The sequence below is a fragment of the Indicator indicator genome, chromosome 35 (assembly GCF_027791375.1).
Source record: "Indicator indicator isolate 239-I01 chromosome 35, UM_Iind_1.1, whole genome shotgun sequence".
Taxonomy (NCBI): Eukaryota; Metazoa; Chordata; class Aves; order Piciformes; family Indicatoridae; genus Indicator; species Indicator indicator.
In genome coordinates, this window is record NC_072044.1 from 3,330,052 (window position 1) to 3,354,148 (window position 24,097).

Genomic DNA, 24,097 nt, shown 5'->3' on the forward strand with positions numbered 1-24,097 from the left:
TGGAATAGGTTGCCCAGGGAGGTTGTGGATTCCCCCTCCCTGGAAGTGTTTAAGGCCAGGTTGGATGAGGCCTTGAGCAATCTGGGCTAGTTGAGAGGTGTCCCTGCCCATAGCAGGGAGGTTGCAGCAGATCATCTCTAAGGTCCCTTTCCAACCTGAGCCATTCCACGCTGCCCAAGGTGAGGTTCTTCACAACACAGCTCTGCTGCTGAACAGCAGCAAGGAGCAGTATCCATTCCCTTCTGCAAGAAATATGCAGTGTCAGCACTTTTCACCATGAAGGAAGGCAGTGTGCTGGGAGGGGAGCAGTGACAGCTGACAGGGCTGCCCGCGGGGGAACAATGAACCAATTCAGCTCCGGCTCGGGGAGCCCACGGCGCTGGGCTTGGAGAAGGGCAACCTTGCTCATCTTTCACAAGCACACCACGAGGTGCTCTGCCACAAAATGAAAAAAAAAAAAAATCAAGACTGCAAGAATTTCCTGAGGCTTACTGGGCTTTCTCAAGCATGAAGTGTCTGCTTGTTCGCCCCTTGCTTACACAAGCAGAGGATGGTTTTTGTCAGCCTTGATCTGAGAACACTCCACAGGCAGAGTCCAGGGCTGTGAGTGCTTGTCCAGGCTGAGAGAGTTGGGCTTGTTCAGCCTGGAGGAGAGAAGGCTGCAGGGATACCTTAGAGCAGCCTTCCAGTATTTGGAAGGGGCTGCAGGAGAGCTGGAGGAGGACTTTTTACAAAGGCAGGTAGTGACAGGACAAGTGGTGATGGCTTCAAACTGGAAGAAGCTGGGCTGAGATTAGAGGCTAGGAAGAAATTCTTCCCCCATGAGGGTTATGAGGCACTGGAACAGGTTGCCCAGAAAAGATGTGGAGGCTCTCCAAGGTTGGAAGTGTTGAAAGCCAGGTTGGATAGGGCCTTGAGCAACCTGGGCTAGTAGGAGGTGTCCCTGCCCATAGCAGGGGGTTGGAGCTAGAAGATCTTTAAGGTCCCTTCCAACCCAAACCATTCTGTGCTCTAACCCACAGGTCACCACATTACCCAGGACCTTTTCATGTCTGCAGTCACAACCACCACTTGACTTTTCAATTCACTGCTTTAGCACCTTTAGGTTATTAGGTTAACAGCCTCTTTAAACACCCAAAAGCCTTCCACCTCCTTGGAAGCTTGCAGACCTTAGCAATCCCACCCACTGTGATGGCTCAAGACAAGGAACAGCCTCCTGAAGCCCTTTGCTTCTGCTGCCAACACTTCAAGTGCCTGAAGGTGAATAACCACCTTGACTTCAAGGTCAAGATGCCTGAAATAAAACCAGGATTAAACACCAGGTACTCTTCTTCTCACACTCATCCTTGCCCTGCATTGCAGAATCCTTCCTATTGTGTTTCAAGCTCGGGTGGCTGACAACTACACAATCAAAACACCCCTGGCAGCAACAGGAAAAGTTTTCCATCCCTTTAAAACAAACCATTTAGTCACTTCCATCACCAGATCACCAAGTCCCCGAGGTCACAGAGGGACAGAATATTCAAGACAGTTGAATAATTTTCCCTTTCATCCTTTTCAACATTCCCTGTAGCACTCAGCAGATTTGTAATGAATTTAAAGGGTAAGGAAGGACCTTCACTACCTTCTGCATTTTAGTCACATTTGTCATGCTCAACATTTATCATCTATTTGCCACCCCCACCCCCTTTTTTTTGTCCTTTTTAAACTTTGAAGCACATATTGATAGCTACAAATGGCACCACATTATCAGCAAGGTAACTGTCCTTGAATAAAATGCTGCTGATTTAAGTGATGATGCCTCTAATAGTCCCATGGAAAGGCCAGCACCAGTGGTTTCCACCACAGGGAAACTAAGAGGCACACTCCACTATAAGCCACCACCATATCTAGTCCTATCCTGACAAAATCTGGCTGATCTTCATTAATTCATAGAATGGTTTGGGTTAGAAAGGACCTCCAAAGGTCATCCAGTCCAACTCGCCCCCACACACACAGCCAACCTATGAAAATAGTTCATAGGATGCTTAAGGCTCAAGAAATCAAAGCTGGAAGTCCAGAATCAAAGAGATTTCTGTGCCAACTTGTTCATTCCTCAGTAGGTCATGTGCAGAGCTAGAAGGATGGAATTAGACCCAGGAGACCTGCTTGCCCAGTCGTCTCATGCACTTTTAGCAATGTTTCTGCTCCACACAGGATCGTTTCAGCTCTTGCCTGTGGTAAGCTGTAAGTGCTCTAAACTAGATAGCAAGAGGCTGAATCACAGCCTGCACAGCAGAGCACCAGGAGAAGGCACAAGCAGCCTGAGCTCAGTTTCAGTATCAAGCTCCATCTCCCTGGACCTGCAGTGGAGCTTTCTCAAGCTGTTCCCACTCCTCTCCCAAATGCCATGCTGCATAAAAAGATGACAAGCTTGGGAAAGGAGTGGGATGGCAACAAAACAGAACCACCAACCCCCAGCTCCCGCCCAGATTACACAGCAAACCCTCTCACCCACACAAATCCACTCCACTGGCAGGGCTCAGCTCCACAACCATCCCTGCCCTTGTCTTTAGTGGTCTCCCCTGTCATGGCTGGTCTGCCAGGAGCCATCCTCTTCCTCCTGTGTTAAAGTCCTCCAAAGCAGGAGGAACATCTGACCGCAGGGGGGTTGGACTAGATGACTTTGGAAGGTCCCTTCCAACCCAAACCATTCTATGAAAACCAAAGCAAACCAGAATGCAGCCATGAAGGGCAAGGTGGAAACGAGCAGGTTCAACAGCTTCACATGCAGCTCAATTCCCTCTGAGGCTTCAGGACCCCCACCCAGCACATCAGAAGCAATTACGCAGAAGGATTGGAGGACATCAAGCATTAAATTGCTGGCACAGCTCTGACACAATCTTATCTTTCAGGCTACTCAGCAGCATGGGAAAGACAAAGCAGTTCAAAATGAACAACCCCCCCCACACACACGCACTTCATACAGAAGACTGCAGCAGTAATTTTAGATCTTGTGCCTTATCTGGGAGGAGTTTCTCAAATCCCCATCTCCAGGGAGCTGCCAGGCACTGGGGTGCTGAGCATCCAAGCAAGGCAGTGGGGCAGGCACACAGCCACCTGCTCCCTTCCTAAACCCCACAGAAGTTTAGGTTAAGGTTAGTTTAGTTCTGAACTTAACACTCCATGCAGTTAAAAACCATTCAAACCAACCCAGGCTAGCCTCAAGTGAAAGTTAAAACCATTTTAATAAAGAAATAAGACTCAGGGAACGCTCTGCATTGTGCTTTTTGACCTCCTCCCAGCACATCACTGATTCCTAGGAATTTTTCATGGTTTTTGTCTTAGGAGGAGCATCTGAGGGAACTGGGGTTGTTCAGCCTGGAGAAGAGGAGGCTGAGGGGAGACCTCATAGAATTGTTTCAGCTGGAAAAGACCTCTAAGAGCATCCAGTCCAACCAGCAACCCATCACCACCATGGCCACACATTTCTTGAAGACCTCCAGGGATGGTGACTCCACCACCTCCCTGGGCAGCCTTTTCCAATGCCTGACCACACTTGCAGTCAATAAATTGTTCCTAATCTCCAACCTAAGCCTCCCCTAGTGCAGCTTGAGGCCATTTCCAATCATCCTACCACTATTTGCTTGGGATTCAAAGAGGAGGACACGAGACAAGCTTAAAAGCCAAAATTAGGCTAGTCTCAGTCCCAGCAAAGTTCTGAGGAGATTAATCTTCTATTTCCATACCTACATCACAACATATTTGCATCACTAATTACTTGTGTCTACCAGCTTTTCCTAGGCACCATAAAAGTGTCACTTCAAGGAGCAAGGCAGCCAAGGCTCCCTGCCTTTATCATGCCTCCAGCACAACCAGCACCTTGGATATGTTAGCACTCTGAGCACCCTTCAAGCAGAAGCCCTTGAACACAGCCTGCCTAGACACTGTATTTTCCATCCCCACAAAAGAAAACATTCATCTGCAATTCACAGACTGGTGCAAGGCTTCAGATCTGCAAAGCTTTCAGGCAAAGTCTCCAAATGATGCAATTAAAAGACGGTGACAAAGTTGCCAAAATGTTTAATCCACACACGATTCAGATTAAGCATTTAGATTTTATTACTTTTCTTTTTGGTCTCATGAAAGTCTCCTTTGCCACTACCAAAACACAATCCATGCTGCTGACTTTTCAGGGAGGGTGTCTGAAAACAGAATCCAGGTTAAATTACCCTCTCCAGGGATTTGCTGCCCTAATTCCACAGCAGAGCGTGGCTAACTCCTCCTGTCTGCATGAACAATGTCTTTATAGAATCCCAGAATCCCAGCATGGTAGAGGCTGGAAAAGAACCTCTAGGTATCACCCAGACCAACCCCTGCTCAAGCAGGGCACCCACAGCAGCTTGCCCAGCAGCACAACGGCCAGGGGGGCTTGGAAGCTCCCCAGAGGAGGAGACTCCACAACCTCCCTGGGCAGTCTGCTACAGGCCTCCAGCATCCTCACACCAAACAAGTTTCTCCTCCTGGTCAGATGGAACCTCCTAGGTTCCAATTTGGCCCTTGTCCTGTCCCTGGGCACCACTGAAAAGAGCCCAGCCCCATCCTCATAACATCCACCTTCAGCTCTTGCTGAGCATTGCTCAGCTCCCCTCTGGGGCTGCTCTTCTCCAGGCTCTCAGCCCCAGGGCTCTCAGCTTTTGCTCCTCACAGAGCTGCTCCAGGCCCCTCAGCATCTTTCTAGCCTCTGCTGGATTCTCTCCAGTAGTTCCCTGTCCCTCTTGAACTGGGATACCCTGAACTGGACCCAGTTAAAACCCCTGCTGAACGTACTTCATCTAAATACATCAGGCAAGATCCTATTTTCAGGTTCCACAACTGTTTATTCACAACAAACCAAAGTCCATCAATCCATTTCAAACAAGTAAAACCTCCAAAGCTACATGGAAGGAGCAGGAACATCACAACTGCTACCTACAGGGCAACAAGCCAAGGGGCAATGGTTTGAAACCAGAGCAGGGTAGATTTAGGGTGGACTTCAGGAAGAAGTTCTTCACTATGAGGGTGGCAGAACACTGGAAGAGGTTGCCCAGGGAGGTGGTGGAAGCCCCAACCTGGAGACATTCAAGGTCAGGTTTGATGTGGCCCTGAGCAACCTGATCTAGCTGCAGATGTCCCTGCTGACTGCAGGGGAGGGTGGACTAGATGAGCTTGAAAGGTCCTTTCCAATCATAATTCACTCCTCAGAAAATTGCCCAAGCTGAAGAACTCTTCATAGCCTCCAGGTACCAGCACCCCAAGCGCTGTGGGAGGCAGAAGTCACTTTGGGACCATTAAGCAACCTGGAATCATCAGACATTCTCCAAACCACTTTTTCACAGTCATTTGAACTTCTTTTGCAGGGTGATGACACCAATTCTGCCTAGATGGCCAAAACTTTGGTAAACATTAACACAGAGGGGTCTGATTTTGTGCTGCTTTAAATGGTCTTTTGTACTCCAGGTTCAGAGCAAACCTCCTGGTTCAGGGCAAACCAAGACTCCCTCTCAGGTGTTTTTCATCACACTCCTACTGACTACTCAAAGCCTTTTCCCCAAAAAGGAAGAGATTCTTTCCTCAAACTCTTGTTTTTGTGACAAAAAAGAAAGGATGTGGGCAATGGAAGGAGCCTGGATGCTTGCTCCCATTGACAGGAAGTCAAGAACAGGGAATAAATGCAGTAAGGAATAAAACCTAGGACATGCTGGACACATTTTCAATCAAATCAGACCCCATTTCTCACGAAACCAAGGCTGGCTACCACTGAAATGTAAGTTCCTGGATTCTTTCAGGGAGAGAGGACAGATGTGGGGATTTCCAGGGAGGATTGCACAAGGCACTCAGGCTCCAAAGAACAAAAGTTTAACTCCTGCTCCTCAACCAGTTCCAGAACCTCCCCATCCTCATCCCCCTACTCTTCATTTCCAACTCTTGCTGCGCTGTGCTGTCCTGCACATCACTGTCACCTTCATTTAGTGCTTTTAACAAATAAAACATTCATGAAGGAATGAAAGATCAAGTCCTGGGAAGGCTCAGGAGCAGTGATCAATGCTGGGCTTCTCCACACAGCATCAGAGTGCAAGAATGAAATCAGACTGACCAAAAGAAGTGTGGGAAAGGTACAGAAACACCCTTCAGAAACCAACTTAATTCATTTGCAAGCAATGAGCAGCCTGGGTGTGGAGAGGAGGGAGGGGAACCAGGTACTCATGGCTCTTCATTTCAAAACAGGAGGAGATTTGAATGAAGAATGTGGTGCTGCAGTGTTTCAGGCTGCACAAAGGAAGATAAATTCCTCTGTGAAGGGAGAGGCTGCCTCTTGCTTTCAACAGAAATGCCTATTTATTCTAGAATGGAAATCCATCAGGAAGAGACAGCAGAACCTGTCTGCAAGACAAAAGCAGAGTCAAGATGCTGTTGACCTGGCTGAGCTCCACCAGCAAGACAACCACCTCTCTGCTCCAGACCAGCCTCACTCACACTGAATCACAGAACAGTTTGGGTTGGAAGGGACCTGTGAAGAGTGTGCTCCACAGAAAGCACTTCGGAAAATTGGACCTTATTGAAGCCAGGATAAAAAAAAGTAAAGAAGGAGCTGCTAGAGCTCTGGACAGCAAGAGTGGTCAGGATTGGAAGAGGCTGCTCAGGGAGGTGGTGGAGTCACCATCCCTGGAGGGGTTCAGGAAAGGTGTGGCCATGGCACTTGGGGACATGGTTTAGTGGCCATGGTGGGTTGATGGTTGGACTGGATGCTCTTAGAGGTCTTTTCCACCAGAAACAATTCCATGATCCTTCTCCCCAGCTCCTCAGGCCTGCCATTCACACTCTTACACACAAGCACCTCACATAAAGGAACTGCAGCTTTCAAATCAATAAAATTGCTGGAACAAAAGTAGCAATTAATGAGTTTTATGCTCTAATATCTTCAAGAGAAAGCAAAACCCTTTGGTGAGTTCTGTCACATATTTAGAGATACAAACAGAATGATTAATGCTGGTGTCTAATTTAATTTCACCTCAGGATTTCTTCTCCTCCTTCCCCTCTTTGGGAGCTAACAACTTAACATGCATAAATGATCAAGAAAGAAGTGAAGAGGAACAAAAAGGGACATGCAAACACCTCATAAGCACAGCAGAGTGTATTTCAAGATCACTTCCAGCAGACTGCTAGTATCAGCAGCTCTCAGAGGCAGCCAGAGGAAAGAGTAAAGTCTGGGGTTGGTTTTTTAATTGCATCGAGGATTTTTCATCCTTGCTTTGTGTTTAAGTTGACATTTGGAAGAAGCAAGGCCAATTTACTTGGAATGTTTCTCAAAGGTACAAAAAGAACAGGTGAGCAGGATGAGGCTTCATTTAAAAGTCAAGTAACTATCTACCAGTGAAAGACAACCCTGGGTTAGCAGCACTATTCCAGGGGCATCCTGAAGCTCCCATGGAAACAATCACCTTTCCTTGGTGCCTCCAAAACATTCCCCCTCAGCTCCTCAGTCTCACATAGTTAGGTAGATGAACCACCTCCTGAAAGCACACATCAGACCTGAAGCCCTCCCATCTCCTCACACACACCTCCCAACTCCCTCAGCTCAGAGTCCCCAGGAGGATCCAAGGCTGGATGTGCTCCTGGCTGACCACCACATCCCAGCAGGGCTGGACCCACCTGGTCGGTCCCGGATAACCCAGCGAGCGCCCGAGCCGGCAGCAGGCCAGCAGCCTGGAGACTTGTACAAGTGAACCATGAAGGATCTCTGCAGCCCTCCTCCTTAACAGTCCCTCTTCCCTCCCTTCTGGATCACCAGGGAAGGCTCCCTCAGTCCATTGAGAAGACAGATGACTGCCCAAAGAAGTCAACAAGGTGAGTCAAATATATCTCAGCAGCCCAATGCAGTCGTCACTGCCTCCCTGTCGGTCCCAGCAGACACTGCTGTGTTTCTGGGAGGTTTTTCCTGAGTTATTAATTAGCCATCAACATTCCAGGAGAGGTGAATAACAAGCATCATTACAGACATTTCACAGATGACTTCAACAAGATCAAAAAGGTCCTAGTTATTTGCCTGTGGGACCAGTGGACACTGATGACAGAGCTGGTTTGCCACCAGAGCAGCCTCTCATTTTCCTCGCTGCAGTTAAGTGACGCCTGCCACGAAACCAAAACCAGCACCAGCTCAGAGCAACTCCTCTTTGCACCAGCTTAGGCTGCCTCAGCCTCCACTGCTTCCATCAAACCCAAGTGGGAGCATTGCTTTCATTCATAGATTCACTGAATGGTTTGGGTTGGAAGAGACCTTAAATATTATTCAGCTCCAACCCCCTGCCATGGGCAGGGACACCTCCCACCAGCCCCAGGTTGCTCAAAGCTTCATCCAGCCTGGCCTTGAACTCCTCCAGGGAGATGGCATCCACAACCTCCCTGGGCAACCTGTCCAGTGTCTCCTCACCCTCACTGGAAAGAATTTCTTCCTTATCTCCAACCTCAACCTCCCCTCTTCCAGCTCAAATCCATCCCCCCTCATCCTATCACTACAACCCACTGTAAAAATTCCCTTCCCAGCTTTTGCAGGTAAAAACCTGATGCAAAAGCACCACCAAAACAGACAGACAAACAAAAAAATGTTGGTGTTACAAAAGAAAAATAAACTTGTTCTAGTCTCTCGGCTGCTTTCTGGCTCTGTTTTTGTTCACACCCATCAGGAGATTACATCAGGAATACTCAATGAAAGCAGAAGCATCCCAAGCAGGATTCTCCTCTACAGAGGAACCACAGAAGCCATTCCTTCACAGAATGCTAAGGGTTGGAAGGGACCTCTGGAGATGAAAAGTTATAAATATATGGAGCAATATATTTAAAAATACAGAATTATGTAAAAATAGAGAGTTATAAATACTCAGCTGGGTAAGTGGGGGGCTGCTGTCTTTACCACAACTTAAAGCTTTGCTCTGCAGCAGCTCTTGGAAAGAGGGAAATGAATGTCTGACAGAGCCTGCACAGCTCAAATTATGTGAATCATCATTTTTCTATCAGTTCATTGTCAGCTACAGCAACACCCATTAATCAGAGCAGCTCAGACCAGAGGAGGAACAAGGAGATGCTTCTCTTTTCAGGTGCCTTTGTCAGAAAGCTGACGTGGAAACTCAACTCCCCCTCCCCTTTTCACACACATTTTACCATTTAGAAACCATTCAGATGGCTCCAAATTCACAGTGTATTACTCAAAATTCAGTATAAGCATCATAGCACACCAAAATAAGGCCACACCACACCAAAATAAAGCCACACCACACCAGCTTGGAGGCTACAGAATCAAAGAATCATTAAGGTTGGAAAGACCTCCTCTAAGATCATCAATTCCAACCTTCTACCCAACATTTTCATCACCACCAGTCGGATTAGATGATCTCCAGAGGTCATTTCCAAACCTCAGAGAGTCATTTAAGCTGAAAAAGACCTTCAAGATCATCAAGTCCAACCATTACCCCTACTCCACCAAGCCCACCACTAAGCCATATCCCCCCAAGCATCACATCTGCACAGCTTTTAAACCCATCCAGGGATGGTGACTCCACCACCTCCCTGGGCAATTCTGTGCTATATATACACACATGTAAGGTCTTACTTAGTTTTTGCTCAGCAGAAAATGTTTGCAATGAGAATAAATCCATCCCTGGAGGGGTGCAAGAAACCTGTGGCCACAGCACTTCAGGGCATGGTGGTGGTGGATTAATGGTTGGACTGGATGATCTTAGAGGGCTTCTCCAACCTCAATGACCATGATTCTCTATGTCCCTCATATAGCTCAAGCTCTACCCAAGCCCTGACTGTCAACTCACTTCATCTCCTTCTCTGAAGACTTTCAAGACCCATCTGGATGCAGTCCTGTGAGACCTGTGCTGGATTCTATGGTCCTGCTGTGGCAGGCAGCAGGGGGGTGACTTGATGATCTCCAGAGATCCCTTCCAACCCGTAACACCCTATGATTTTCTCATTTGCTTAAAGGAACCCCACAACAACTCAGCCCCTGGAAAACACCACCACCACCACCTCAGAATCTGTCCAACTAAGATTCCTTAAAGCCCATTTGGAGAGGAGGAAACCCAAGGCCACACAACCCGTTCAGCACTGCAGTTCAGATACTGGGTGTGACTTATTTACCCTTGAAGCTATTTGCAGCTCCAGCCATCTGCCAAAGGAGCCCCTGAACAGCACTGTAGAGCCCCAGCCAAAGTCAACATGGAAGCTGGGAGAGAAGCTCTCAGCTCTTCCGCCAGCCTCCCTCCGAGGAATGTTTCTGTTGGGTCATTTACCAGTGCCTTCAAACAACACACCCAAATAAACCAACCCAACAGCCCTGCACAAGAAACATCAGAAATAGCCAAGAGGCTTCTGAGTGCCAACTATTTGATGGGTCAGTCATCCTGGGTTTCAGTGTGAATTCAGGTTCAGGTTTCCTCAAGACATCTCCTTTGTTAAAAAAAAAAAAAAAAAGAAAAAATAAAAAGAAAAAGCACTTTGAATGAGGGGAAGGAAGCAGGGGAGGTTTAGGTTGGAGATTAAGAACAATTTCTCGACTGCAAGAGTGGTCAGGGATTGGAACAGGCTGCCCAGGGAGGTGGTGGAGTCCCCAGCCCTGGAATGGTTCAAGAAATGTGTGGCCATGGCACTTGGGGTCATGGTTTAGTAGCCATGGTGGTGCTGGGCTGATGGTTGCACTGGATGATCTTTGAGGTCTTTTCCAATCAAAACAATTCTGTGGTTCTCTGACAGCCCTCAGTGCCATGCCAGCTTATCCAGAGATCCAAGCAGGAGCATCCATCTTCCTCAGGCTCATTAAAACATCAAAGATTTACAGTGAGATTGGGAAGACTCTGGCACAGGTTGCTCAGGGAGGTCATGGATGCTCCCTCCCTGGAGGTGTTCAAGGCCAGGCTGGATGAGGCTTTGAGCAACCTGGGCTGGTGGGAGGTGTCCCTGCCCATGGCAAGGGGGTTGGAACTGGATGAGCTTTAGGATCCCTTCCAACCCAACCCATTCTGTGCTACTGGAGCATTTTGCTGGGTTTGGGGGTAATAGATCTGCTTAAGAACAGCCTAGACTGGGAGGAATAATCAATAAGGCAGACCTAACAAGGTGGAGTAAGAAAACAGTGTAGTAAAATCTCCATTGCTAAAGTGATGTGTGTTACCTTCAATAAACCAACTCAAACATCATTTCTAGCCTGGCAACACCTCAGGTAACTCCTGAAATGCAGTTATTGACATCCCTGAATTAGGAATTACCAACACCAGAAACGTTTCCTTGCCTCACACTGCTCACTGGGTGTATAAATCATGAATGCCACAAAGCTGCCACTGACAGTTATGAATTCTCATAGTGGAGGACTATTATTACCATCAAGAGACATCCCTGCAAAGAGCCAGGACAGATGGATTTGTTATCACCACTTAAAACCCAACACTTTTGCAGGCACATGAGAATGGAGTGGGCAGTGAAAGCTTCAGACTCTCTGCTCCTCTTTCCATTCTCAAGAGAATGAAAGGTAATTTCCCCATTAACAGGAGGAGATTCTGGTCTTTTACTGCTGGAAAGCCAACAGCTACATCACAAAAATAAACCCCAAGTAGCCTCCTGAAAGCAAGACATTGTAGCCTACAGCCTGACTCACACCAAGACCATCTGGACAAAGCATTCAGACAAAAGCTTTGGAGAAAAGGAAAAAAAAGAAACACCTACCCCAATGTCATGAAACAAATTGCCAGACAGGATTACACAAACTGATGTCTTGAACCTGGTCAGAGCTAGCCAGGAAATGTCTGCAAGAAGACAGAGGGTAGGAAGCTTGGATCCTTTTGGGATCCACACACAGCTGATCTCTTCACATTTCAACCTTTGCAGGTAGAAAAGCTGAGCGCAGGTAATGCCCTGGGGGTTAAAGGGAGCCCAAGGTCCTACAGCATCCCAAGAGACATTTAAGAGTCAGGTCATCATTTGCCATGAGGAATTCATAGCAAAAAAGGAAGTTCCACCTAAATGTGAGAAGGAGCTTCTTCACTTTGAGGATGCTGGAGCCCTGGAGCAGGCTGCCCAGAGAGGTTGTGGAGTCTCCTTCTCTGGAGAGATTCCAAACCCCCCCTGGCCATTGTGATCCTGGGCAAGCTGCTGTGGGTGTCCCTGTGTTAGAAGGGGAGGTTGGACTGGATGATCTCCAGAGGTCCCTTCCAACCCCCACCACTCTGTGATTCTATAATTGGTCCTCTCAAGTCACTGCCAGGTAGAAGCAATTCCAGACCCACCAGCTCATCTTCAGCAGCTGCTTTTCTAGGTTCCAGCAGCCATTTCCCAGCACTAACACTGACCAGTGAGAAAAGAAATACTCAGTCCCTGGGTGTCCTTGCTCATTTCTGCCTCTATTTCCTCTGACAGCAACCAGCAATGGCTCCAGCTACCAAAGAAACCCCCAGGTCTCAGCCTTGATTGTTCAGGGTAGTTTTTATCTGCCCTGATACAAGCAGACCACTGAACACAGTTCAGTTCACATTTGCCTTTCCCATTAAGGAGTCCATACATCATTTGCCAAAGGGAACACAGCTCCAGTGAGCCCAACTTTCCACTACTCCCCTGGACAGCTTAATTACAGCCCCAAAATTTGGAGCAAGCCACTACAACTTGGTGTTTTGTTTCCACATTTCACTTGGATGACGCTCCCAACATCTGCAGAGGATGCTGTAATTAAAAAAGGAATAAAATGATGATTAAAAACAAAAAAAAAAAAAACCACAACCAAACTAACACAACAAACCCAAACCTGGATGCAATCAAATTATTTGCCTGAGGCAAATGGATTAGACAGCAAGCAGGGATGCTCTTCAGCAGGAAGCAAGGAGTCAGGCAGCAAACTTTAAAAGTCCTGAATTACACACACTACAGCAATCCAAAATATAAAGCTGGTGGAAAGCAAAGCAGACACTGCTTTGTTCTAAGGTATTTCATTCTTTTCAGAACCCCAGGCTTGTTTCATAAAGTCCAGCTTGTTGGCAAATTCCTTTTACTGGGGAAAGTCAGGGTTGAGCTTAAGGGAAGGCAAAAGGAACCACGCAGAAGAAAAGCAAAAGAGGAAGGAAAAAAAAAAAGGATGAATCAAAGTGTAATGTTGCTATTAGATGTCCAGCTTCATTTCCTTAAGATTTAGATTGGATCGTAGAAGGAAATTCTTGGCAGTGAGGGTGGGGAGACACTGGAACAAGTTGCCCAGGGAGGCTGTGGATGTTCCAAGGCCAGGCTGGATGAGGCTTTGAGCAACCTGGGCTGGTGGGAGGTGTCCCTGCCCATGGAACTGGATGATCTTCAAGGCCCCTTCCAACCCTAAACCTATTTCATAAGGGAAAAAAAGCCACTAAGAAATGCAGTGGAAGGCAAGTTGTGGCACTGCAGCAGGGCTGTAAAAGCAATCAAGGACACAAATGTCAAGGGCTGTCTGTGCCAGCACGGGGACAGCCACTTTGCACTGCAGGACAAACCCTCACCCCTTGCCCTGGCCCCTATTTGCAGGGCATGACCACCAAGAATCCTGTCCCTAACCTTGCATTCCCCCTTCTTCCTCCTCTTGAGCCTGCAGACAGGGCAGACTGAAAGGAGCTGTCAGAAAATCCCCTGCATTTAAGGGCAGCAGTGGGGTCAGCACAGCACCGACCTTCCCCTTGGCTGTCCCCCAGCACGGCTGGGAGCGTGCCCCGAGCTGGGCTGGGAACACCATCACCCTAATGAGATCAGCAGAAGGCAGCATGGCTGCAGCACTCCTGCTGAGGAGTAAGCTACACTGCAAGCCAGGAGTGCACAAACCTCCTCAAGAACAGGATGTCCAGCTTTCAATCTCCTCCTGAAGCATAGCTAAGAAACCATTCCATGGGAAGGAACTCAAACCAATCAATCTGAAGACATTCTGGCTCTCCACCTCAGCCCAACCTGAAAATGGTCATTTTGAGCCCCTGTGACACTCAGCAGCACTCCTCTGCATCCTCACAGATGATGAGGGCCATGAAGATGATCAGAGGGCTGGAAAACCCCCCTTATGGGGACAGTCTGGGAGAGTTGGGGCTGTTCAGCCTGGAGAAGAAAAGGCTCCAGGGAGACCTCAGAGCAGCCTTCAAGTACCTGGAAGGAAGCTACAGGACAGCTGGGGAAGGACTTTTGACAAGGGCTGGGAGTGACAGGATGAGGGGCAATGGATTTGAGCTGGAAGACGGCAGATTGAGACTGGAGATTAAGTAATTCTTTCCAGTGAGGGTGGGGAGACACTGGAACAGGTTGCCCAGGGAGGTTGTGGATGCTCCCTCCCTGGAGGTGTTCAAGGCCAGCTTGGATGAGGCCTTGAGCAACCTGGGGCTGTTGGGAGGTATCCCTGCCCATGGCAGGGGGGTTGGAATTAGATGCTCTTAAAAGGTCCCTTCCAACCCAAACCATTCTATGAATCTGTGAGCAGAAGGACTGGACTGAAACAACAGCTCCACATTTGCAGCTTGCATCAGCAACACACTAAGCAATGTAAATGATCTTCCTCAAACTCAAGAGCCTGCAGAGGAAGAAGCCAACATGCCTGGTGACAGCAGCTGCTTCCCCTGCCCCAGGAAGCAGAAGCATTCAGCAGTTTCTTACAGAAAGTCCTGCACTTAAAAACTCAACAGTAAGGGAAACTACTTCTCCCCCCTGTACTGTGCAGGGAGGATTTTAGATCACCACACTCCAAGATCAGTTTCAAAGTGGAGCCACATCACTGCAGGTGACTCTAAGCATTGTTAAGGGATCCACTCTCCTGATCACCACACACTTCAGAGAATCACACAGAATTCTGGGGGGGTGTTGGAAGGGACTTCTAGAGCTCATCCAGTCCAACTCCCTGCTAAAGCAGGGCACCCACAGCAGCTTGCCCAGGATCACAATGGCCAGAAGGGGTTGGAAGCTCTGCAGAGAAGGAGACTCCACAACCTCTCTGTACAGCCTGCTCCAGGTCTCCAACACCCTCACACCACAGAAGCTTCTCCTCAGCTTCAGACAGAACTTGCTGGCTTCCAGTTTGTGCCCACTGCCCCTTTTCCTGCCACTGAGCACCACTGAAAAGAGCCTGGCCCCATCCTCTCAGCACCCTGAGGGCTGATTTCCGCTGCAGCACCCACAAGGAGCTATATTTCAAGGTTAATAGGAGGTTGTACTTTCCTTGATTTCACAACAGCCTCAAAATAGAATGAACAGAAAATTCTTTCCTCAAGAATTTTCAGTTCCCTCTTTTTGAGAGCCATATCAACGACTCCTGACAAGACCATTCCTTGTCTGGCACATTCAGATCTCCACAAGCAGACACTTGCCCAATTATTCCTTGGGGCTCAGCTTGGTATTTTTGAAAGTTAAAACCCAATTGCCATTAACCACACAAAACAGCAGAGCAAACCCAGAAAAGGAAGTAGACCACAACGCTGATGGAAACCCAGAGCAAGATTTCACTCTGTGAGCAAGTCAGCTAAAGAGCTACTGAAGTTAGATGCAAATAATCAAAGGATCCTCAGTGCTGTGGGACAGTTGGGATTGCTTGTTAGGTGCTAGCTACGTCCCTTCAGCAAACCTCAAAAGGTCCAGAGGGATTGAACTAGGAGAAGCTCAACTCCAGAGCATCACACATAGGAAAAAAAAAAAAAAAGCCTTTAAGTGTGAAACCAGAAAAATTGTCTCTTTTTAGGACTTCTTAATGCCTAAGAGAGTGATGCTGAATTTGTGTGGCTGCTGCTTTTTCCCTCCCCTATAAAGCTTGGGAAGGGAAAAAAGGCACCAAGAAAACGGACTTGAAAGAGGCACAACCTTCAGGACCTCCAGTGTCCTCAGCAGAGAAAGATAGCAAGAGGTCTCCAAAGAACAGCTACAAGAGAAGCAGATCCTGAAAGACCTCTGGCTCTCTGAAATCAAAACAGGGCTTGCACACAATGACCCAAACGTGCTGCAGCAGCCTCTGCGTTTCGTTCCGGCCATTGTCAGCTAAGAATAGCCCTGAGAGCCCTCACAACCCTGTGCTGGCTGCATTGTGTGAGCTCACAATCCACCTCTCCATCCCACAGCTATTTAAAGCTTAAAACAAATTTCTTACAGAATCCCAGCGTGGTGGGGGTTGGAAGGGACCTCTGGAGCTCATCCAGTCCAAGCCCCCTGCTCAAGCAGGGCTCCCACAGCAGCTTGCCCAGGAGCACAATGACCAGGGGGGGTTTGGAAGCTCTGCAGAGAAGGAGACTCCACAACCTCTCTGGGCAGCCTGCTCCAGGGCTCCAGCACCCTCACAACAAACAAGTTACTCCTCCTGTTCAGATGGAACCGCCTGGGTTCCAGTTTGTGCCCATTGTCCCTTTTCCTGTCCCTGGGCACCACTAAATACAACCCAGCCCCATCCTCATAACCTCCACCCTTTAGCTCTTGCTGAGCATTGCTCAGCTTCCCTCTGGGGCTGCTCTTCTGCAGGCTCTCAGCCCCAGGGCTCTCAGCCTTTCCTCCTCACAGAGATGCCCCAGGCCCCTCAGCATCTTTATAGCCTCTGCTGGACTCTCTCCAGCAATTCCCTGTCCCTCTTGAACTGGGGAGCCCAGAACTGGACCCAGTACAGCCTCACCAGTGCAGATGGGAGAAGAACCTCCCTCAACCTGCTGGCCACACTCTTCTCCACAATCCCCTTGCTGCATTAAGATGCAACCCTCAGACAACTTTTGTGCCACCTCAATGCTCTGAAGACATCTGTGAAAACCCAAGGCAAGATTTCTTCTTCCATCAACCAGAGCCAAAAGCTCTTCCCAGCTCCAATCTGGGTCCCAAGGAGCAGCAAAGTGATTCATCCTCCCACTCTCTATCCAACTCCTGTTTCTCTGCCAGAGCTGCCAGGAGGAGCTGGAGCCCAGCACCTTCAGCAGCGTGGTGCACTGAGACAGGAGTCACTCCCATTTCTTCCAACAGTGTGAACATTTGGTGACATTTCAGTTTCTGCAAACAGGGGATGAATGTGAATTGGGACTGGGGAAGGAAAAAAAAAAAAAAATGAAGGTTGAGTCATCCACACCAACCTCTCACTCATTAAACTGTTTTTTTACTTATTCCCAATTTGCAGCCTGTGATGTATGAACAGGGTATCAAAGAAAACATAATTAAGGAACCATTTCAGCCTGCAAAGAAAAAAAAAGAACAGCCCCCAAAAAGTCAGTTCACTGACACCCAGCTCTCCTCCCCTTACTGTGTTCATTGGACACCTCACTTCCTCTAGAAGAACCTTGCCAACAGGAGACAATCGAACCCAACCTCTATCCAAATCCAAATGACTGCAATTAAGCCATGAACAAGTTGCTCAGCTTAATAAAAATGAGTTCAAGCCCTGAGCCTGGAGCACTCTAAACCCTCCTAGGATGGAACTACCACTCGCTGTTAAAACTCTCCCAGTGGATGATTACAGAACTCCAACGTTCTCCAGTGCAACCAACTCCTCAGTGGGTGGATACAGGGACAATGGTTTGAAACCAGAGCAGGGGAGATTTAGGTTGGAATTAGGAAGGAGGTCTTTACTGGGACAGAAAGAGATGGTGGAGGCCCCAGCCCTGGTGACATTCAAGGCCAGGCTTGATGTGGCTCTGAGCAACCTGCTCTAATTGGGGATGTCCCTGCTTGACTGCAGGGGGGTTGGACTAGAGGAGCTTTAAAGCTCCCTTCCAAGCCAGGGAGTTCTATGATTGCATGATACAAAAAACCTGCATCTGGCTGAGAGGAAGACCTAAAATTAACCCCCTCAAAAAACCCTGCAGAGAGGAAAGTTACTAGCAGGAGTATAAAAAACATGAACTTAGGCAATAAAACACAGCCTGCACTGTTGGTCTGTGTAGACCAACCACATTATTAACCAGTTTGTGCTAAAGGCCATTAGCCATGGCCAGCACTACACAGAGAACATCTATGCTGGAGCTCAGGTCAGGGTGAGCAGTCTAACCTCAAACCAAGCTAAGGCACACAGAAAATGAAATCACCCAGGAGCCAGGCACTTGCTAAAAAGGTGAAGCCCAGCCCAATGCTCAGCAAGGCAAAGCAGATTTCTCTTTGCTCATGATGCACTTGTCCTCTTCCCAAAAATCACAGAATCATTAAGGCTGGGAAAGATCTCAAAGACTGAGTCCAACCACCAACCTAAGGCCACCATGCCCTCTAAACCATGTCCCCAAGTGCTGTGTCTATACATTTTTTGAACACCTCCTGGGATTGTTACTCCACTGCCCCCCTGGGCAGCCTCTTCCAATCCCTGACCACTCTTGCAGGAAAGAAATTGCTCCTAATATCAAACCTAAACCTCCCCTGGTGCAATCTGAAACCATTTCAGTGTTGCCCAGTGACAGGACAATGGGCAGCAGGCACAAGCTGGAACCCAGCAGGTTCTATACAAATAGGAGGAGAAACTTCTTTAGTGTGAGAGTGCTGGAGCTCTGGAGGAGGCTGCCCAGAGAGGTTCTGGAATCTCCTTCTCTGGAGAGATTCCAACCCCCCCTGGCCATTGTCATCCTGGGCAAGCTGCTGTGGGTGCCCTGCTTTAGCAGGGGGATTGGAGTGGATGATCTCCAGAGGTCCCTTCCAACTCCACCATGCTGGGAATCAGGAGAGGGAATCAGCTCCCAAGTAATTCACTGTGCTTCAGCATTTCCTGCTCACTCTGCCACCAAGAGGAATATTAAATGCTGACAAATTTTCTCATATTTCAACTAACAAATCCTCCCCAGGTTCTGAGTTCAGCTTCAGTGGGAGCAGCAAAGCTTTCTTCCACCTTAAGCTTTTTCTCACAGCCGTAGGAAAGTGTCAAGAGAACCCCAAGACAAGAGGAAGCAAAGTGAGCAGCAGTCAAGATTCTCAACTGGCCTCTCTCTTTTTGGCAGCTTCAAGCCTTCGAAGCGTTTGAATCTAAATTGGATGCCTGGGACTGGCAGCCTGGTGTCTTTGCCAGCACTCAAGTTCACATTAAGTCTTTAACTCCTAAAAATAAAACCTTCAAAGCAAACATTCATTCAGGACTTGATCCCAGTGGAGGAAAAAACGAAAAAAAAAAAAAAGAACTTGGGAAGAATCTTAAAAATAGTAAACCTGTTTATCTGTGCTGGGAACTTTCAGGGCAGTGTTTATTTCCTCCTTGCTATCCAACCCATTTCCCAGTGGCAAAAGGCAAGAAATGGGCAAAAGAGAAGGGAGGAAGGAGTCAAAAGACAGCATCTCCAGACATGTTTCAGCTGCCTGACAATCCAGCCCAGGACTCTTGAAGCTTTTGGCTCCTTCATGGAAATTCCGTTGGCAGTTCTTCACAGTGAACTTCACTCAGTGTGTTTGAGCTGCTCCTTGTTTCATAGCATCACAGAATGGTCTGGGTTAGAAGAGACCTCCAACAGTCATCCAGTCCAACCCTCCTGCAGGGACATCTGCAACTAGAGCAGGCTGCTCAGAGCTCCATCAAACCTGACCTTCAATGTCCCCAGGGATACGGCTCCACCACCTCCCTGGGCAACCTATTCCAGTGTTCCACCACCCTCACTGTAAAGAGCTTCACTAAGAGGTCACCACAAGACTGAAACCTAAGTAGGGTTAAGATGTCAAGAGGACTTCAGAAAGTGATCAGAGAATCACAGAATGGTTTGGGTTGGAAGGGACCTTAAAATCATCTAGTTCCAACCTCTCTGCCATAGGCAGGGACCCCTCCTGCTAGACCTCATTGCTCAAGGCTCCATCCAGCCTGGCTTGGAGCTTCCACAGCCTTTATGGGCAACCTAGAATCATAGATTTGTCAGTGTTGGAAGGGTCCTCAAGGATCATCTAGTTCCAACCCACCTGCCAAGGGCAGGGACACCTTAAACTAGATCAGGTTGCTCAGAGCCACATCCAGCCTGGCCTTAAAAACCTCCAGGGATGAGGCTTCCACCACCTCCCTGGACAACCTGTGCCAGTGCTTCACCACCCTCATGAGGAAGAATTTCATCCTAAGATGTAGCAATCAAAATCTGAACTGCAGGAACTGGTGCTGCAGCTGAGCTGCTCTTTGTTTGGGCTGCTCGAAAACAAACTCACCTCTCAGATAAATAAACACTTCAGACATTGAAAAGATTAAAAACAAACAGACAAAAAAAAAATCAAAACAATACATCTTCCCCATAACTGATAAAAACCACTCTGTGTAAAAGAAATGAGCTTTCAGGAGTTAATGGTCAACAGATTTTAATACTCTTGCCCACGAACTTAGAGCAGGTGTAGGAGGCTTCAGGGGAGGAGTTGTTTGCTTAATAAAAAAATCAGCACACGACTAGGAGGAAAAATAAAGGAAGGAAGGAAAAGGAACTTGTTTGCCCTGTCCATCAGTGCAGAGTGTTGATTTTATTCTTACCCTTGCTGTCAAAGCCTCAGCAAAGCAGCTCTGTGAGCACAGCACAGCCTTTCCACAACAAACAGCCCAGGCAGCCTTGATTGCTCTCAAAGCAAAAACCTCAAACTCAACTCACTCTTTCCTACAGACACAAGCAGCTGTGGCCTCACCTTTCCATGCAGCACCTCAAAGCAACCTCCCACTTGAAAGGCATCAGTCTTTTAGGACTGATCAATAAATGTGTTTCAATAGCCAACATTGGAACAGGCTGCCCAGGGAGGTGGTAGAGTCACCATCACTGGAGGGGTTGAAGAAACCTGTGGCCATGGTGGGGTTGGGTTGATGGTTGGACTTAATGATCTTAAAGGTCTTTTCCAACCTTCATGATTCTGTTTATTTAACCAGGGGAAATAACCAATAACCAGAACCCTTCTGCCTCTGTGCTCTGCAGTAAAGCATGCAGAATGTTGGACTCAACGACCTTAAGAAGTCTTTTCCAGCTGAAACAATTCTCTAAGTTCCCTGCTAAGAAAACTTGGACATTTGTTTAGCACAGACTAAACTTTGACTTGCAAACAGCTGTACTGGAACCACCAGTATCTAACCAGATCCCATTAGAAACCCTGTCCCAGTTCTGATCAACCCAGAAGAGATCATTGAATGCTAGGGGTTGGAAGGGACCTCCAGAGATCATCAAGTCCAACCCCCCTGCAAAGCAGAACCACTTTGGGCAGGTCACACAGGAATGCATCCAGGCAGGTTTTGAAGATCTCTAGAGAAGGAGACCACACAACCTCTCTGAGCAGCCTGCTCCAGTTCTCTGTTACCCTCACAGGACAGGAGATTTTTCTCATGCTGAGATGGAATTTCTCATGTTAGAGATGACTCTGCTGAAGCCTCTCCTAGCACACCTGTGGGTCCTGCCCCACTTCCACATCTCCCATTTTATCTCATTTCTATAGGACAACTCATGGAAGGACAGAAAGCCAGCCAGCCAGCCAGCCAGCCAGCCAGCCAGCCAGCCAGCCAGAAAGACAGAAAGACAGAAAGACAGAAAGACAGAAAGACAGAAAGACAGAAAGACAGAAAGACAGAAAGACAGAAAGACAGAAAGACAGAAAGACAGAAAGACAGAAAGACAGAAAGACAGAAAGACAGAAAGACAGAAAGACAGAAAGACAGAAAGACAGAAAGACAGAAAGACAGAAAGACAGAAAGACAGAAAGACAGAAAGACAGAAAGACAGAAAGACAGAAAGACAGAAGCATTCAGCATTGTTAGACACTCAGCTCCAGGGGGAAGGCCCAAGAACACAATTTCATTCATAGCAAGCTCAGTTTCCATCCAAACATCATTACTCTATCCTGTGACCTTTGCAGTGCTGCGTTTGTTCCTCCCTCCACGCAGCACACAAACCCTTTCCCCCCTCCCTTTTCCAGCTGCACACTTTTCACTCATTTGCTGGCCAAGGCTTTTTGTTCAGATTTCAGCATCTTCCTGCAGCTCTGGAGTCCACCCCATGGAACTGGGTGGCAGCAGAAAGCTGGTGGGTTACTGACTGGGGGTTTGTGAAAGGTAAATGGGAGGAAGCAAACTTCTCCCTTCACCATGGAAAGGACACAGGGAAGGCTTTTTACAAGGGCTTGTAGTGATAGGATGGGAGGGAATGGATTGAAGCTTAAGGAGGGCAGATTTAGACTGGAGATTGGGAAGAAAAATTCTTTACAGTGGGGGTGGAGGCTGCCCAGGGAGGTTGTGGATGCTCCCTCCCTGGAGGTGTTCAAGGCCAGGCTGGAGGAGGCTTTTGAGCAGCCTGGGCTGGTGGAAGGTGCCCATGGAAGGAGGATTGGAACTGGACGATCTGTAAGGTCCCTTCCAACTCAAACCATTCTATCATCTTATGAAAAGTTAGGAAGAGTTCCTAAGGAGACCGAAGGAAAGAGCTGAAGGAGACCAAAGCAAAACCAGGCTCCTCTCCAAACCCACTTCAGAGAGAGATTTATTTATTGCATTTCTGAGGAACTGGTTATTGAATGCAGGGGAAAACCTCCATGGCTCTGCCCAGAGCTCTGCACCTCCACAGACCACTCGGTACATTATGGTCGATCCTCATCACTCATTGATTTATCCACTAACAAAAATGATTTTTTTCGCAGCTCCAAGGGCTGCTTCTCATTTACATGTCTGCTGCCCTGAGCTCTCCTAAAAAAAAAAAAAAAAAAAAAAAAATTAAAAAAAAAAAATCAGAGAATAAAGGTTGGAAGGGACCTCTGGAGATCATCCAGTCCAAGCCCAGAGCAGTGTCACCCAGAGAAGGTTGCAGAGGACAGCATCCAGGTAGGTTTGGAATGACTCCAGAGATGGAGACTCCACCACCTCTCTGGGCAGCCTGCTCCAGTGCTCTGCCACCCTCAATGTACAGAAGTTCCTGCTCATGTTCAGATGAAACTTCTCATGTCCCAAGCCCTTCACACCCATCAGACAGCACTCTTCAATGAAGAGAACTCTAACAGACCTGCTTTATGGGCCATAGACCTGAACTTACATCTACTGATGACCAAACAACAAACCACCTACATAAACAAATGAAAGAACCTGCCAGTGGATTTCCCAAATGCTGTGGTCAGGACCCTTGCAGAGGACACTGTGCTCACATTAGTGAACTTCACGCTGCCCTTGCCTTGGTGCTTTGTGTCCAGATTCTGCTTTGTAGGCATCTGACACTGCTTGTGGGTTTCCAAGAAGGTGGAAGAGCTTCAGTTTTTCTAGAAAGCCTCATTTCTGTGCCCCGATCCAAACTGCCAGGCTGGTTACTCACAGTGCCATTAATAGCCTGAGGAGAAGTTCACTCATCAGAGCTGTGACTTCCAAGTAAAACACTTCAGACAGCCCTCCCTAGCTGAAGTGGGATGGAGGAAGGAGAACTGCAGTGTGCCAACAAGCACACTACAGCTACCATCTGCCTGTGGTTAGAGAGTGGAATAGTGGGGCCAGCAGGACCAGGGCAGGGATTGTCCACCCTGTACTCAGCACTGGTGAGGCCACACTTTTGAGTGCTGGGTTCAACTTCAGGGCTTTCACTCTAAAGAGGGCACAGAGGGGCTGGAGAAAGCCCAAAGAAGGGCAAGGAAGCTGGGGAAGGGTCTGGAGAACAGGGCTGGGGAGGAGCAGCTGAGGGTGTTTAGTCTGGCCAAAAGGAAGCTCTCTAAAACTCCCTGCAAGGAGGATGGAGCTAGGTGGAAGTTGGTCACTTTCCCAAAGTATCAAGTGATAGGATAAGAGGAAATGGCCTCAAGTTGCAGCAGGGAGGTTTAGGTTGGGTATTAAAAAAAAACCTCCTTCCCTGAAAAGGTTCTCACAGGCTGCCCTGGGAGGTGATTGAATCCCCACCCCTGCAGGTGTTTCAGAGCTGCAGAGATGTGGTGCTGAGGGCCATGGTTTACCCCCAGCCTTGGTGGAGTTAGAGAACAGTTGGACTGGATGAGCTTAAAGGTCTTTTCCAACTGAAATGCTGCTGTGGTTGTCACAGCACTGCCCAATCAAGTAACTACATCTGGTAGCTGAGTAGAAGCTTCCTGGAACCATAATCTGATCCCTCAGTAAAATTCATTCATATTTTAATTACAAACAATGCCAACAAAAGATGAGTAACTTCCCCCCTCCCCCAAGCATCACATCAGATGTGTTTTGGAT

At 48.0% G+C, this 24,097-nt stretch overlaps 1 protein-coding gene across 2 annotated transcripts in view; it reads right to left on the reverse strand.

Annotated features, from left to right (window-relative positions):
* Positions 1 to 24,097, reverse strand: part of SRGAP2 (SLIT-ROBO Rho GTPase activating protein 2) — a 115,108-nt gene that overhangs the window by 78,032 nt on the left and 12,979 nt on the right. The gene's annotated exons all lie outside the window — the stretch shown is intronic.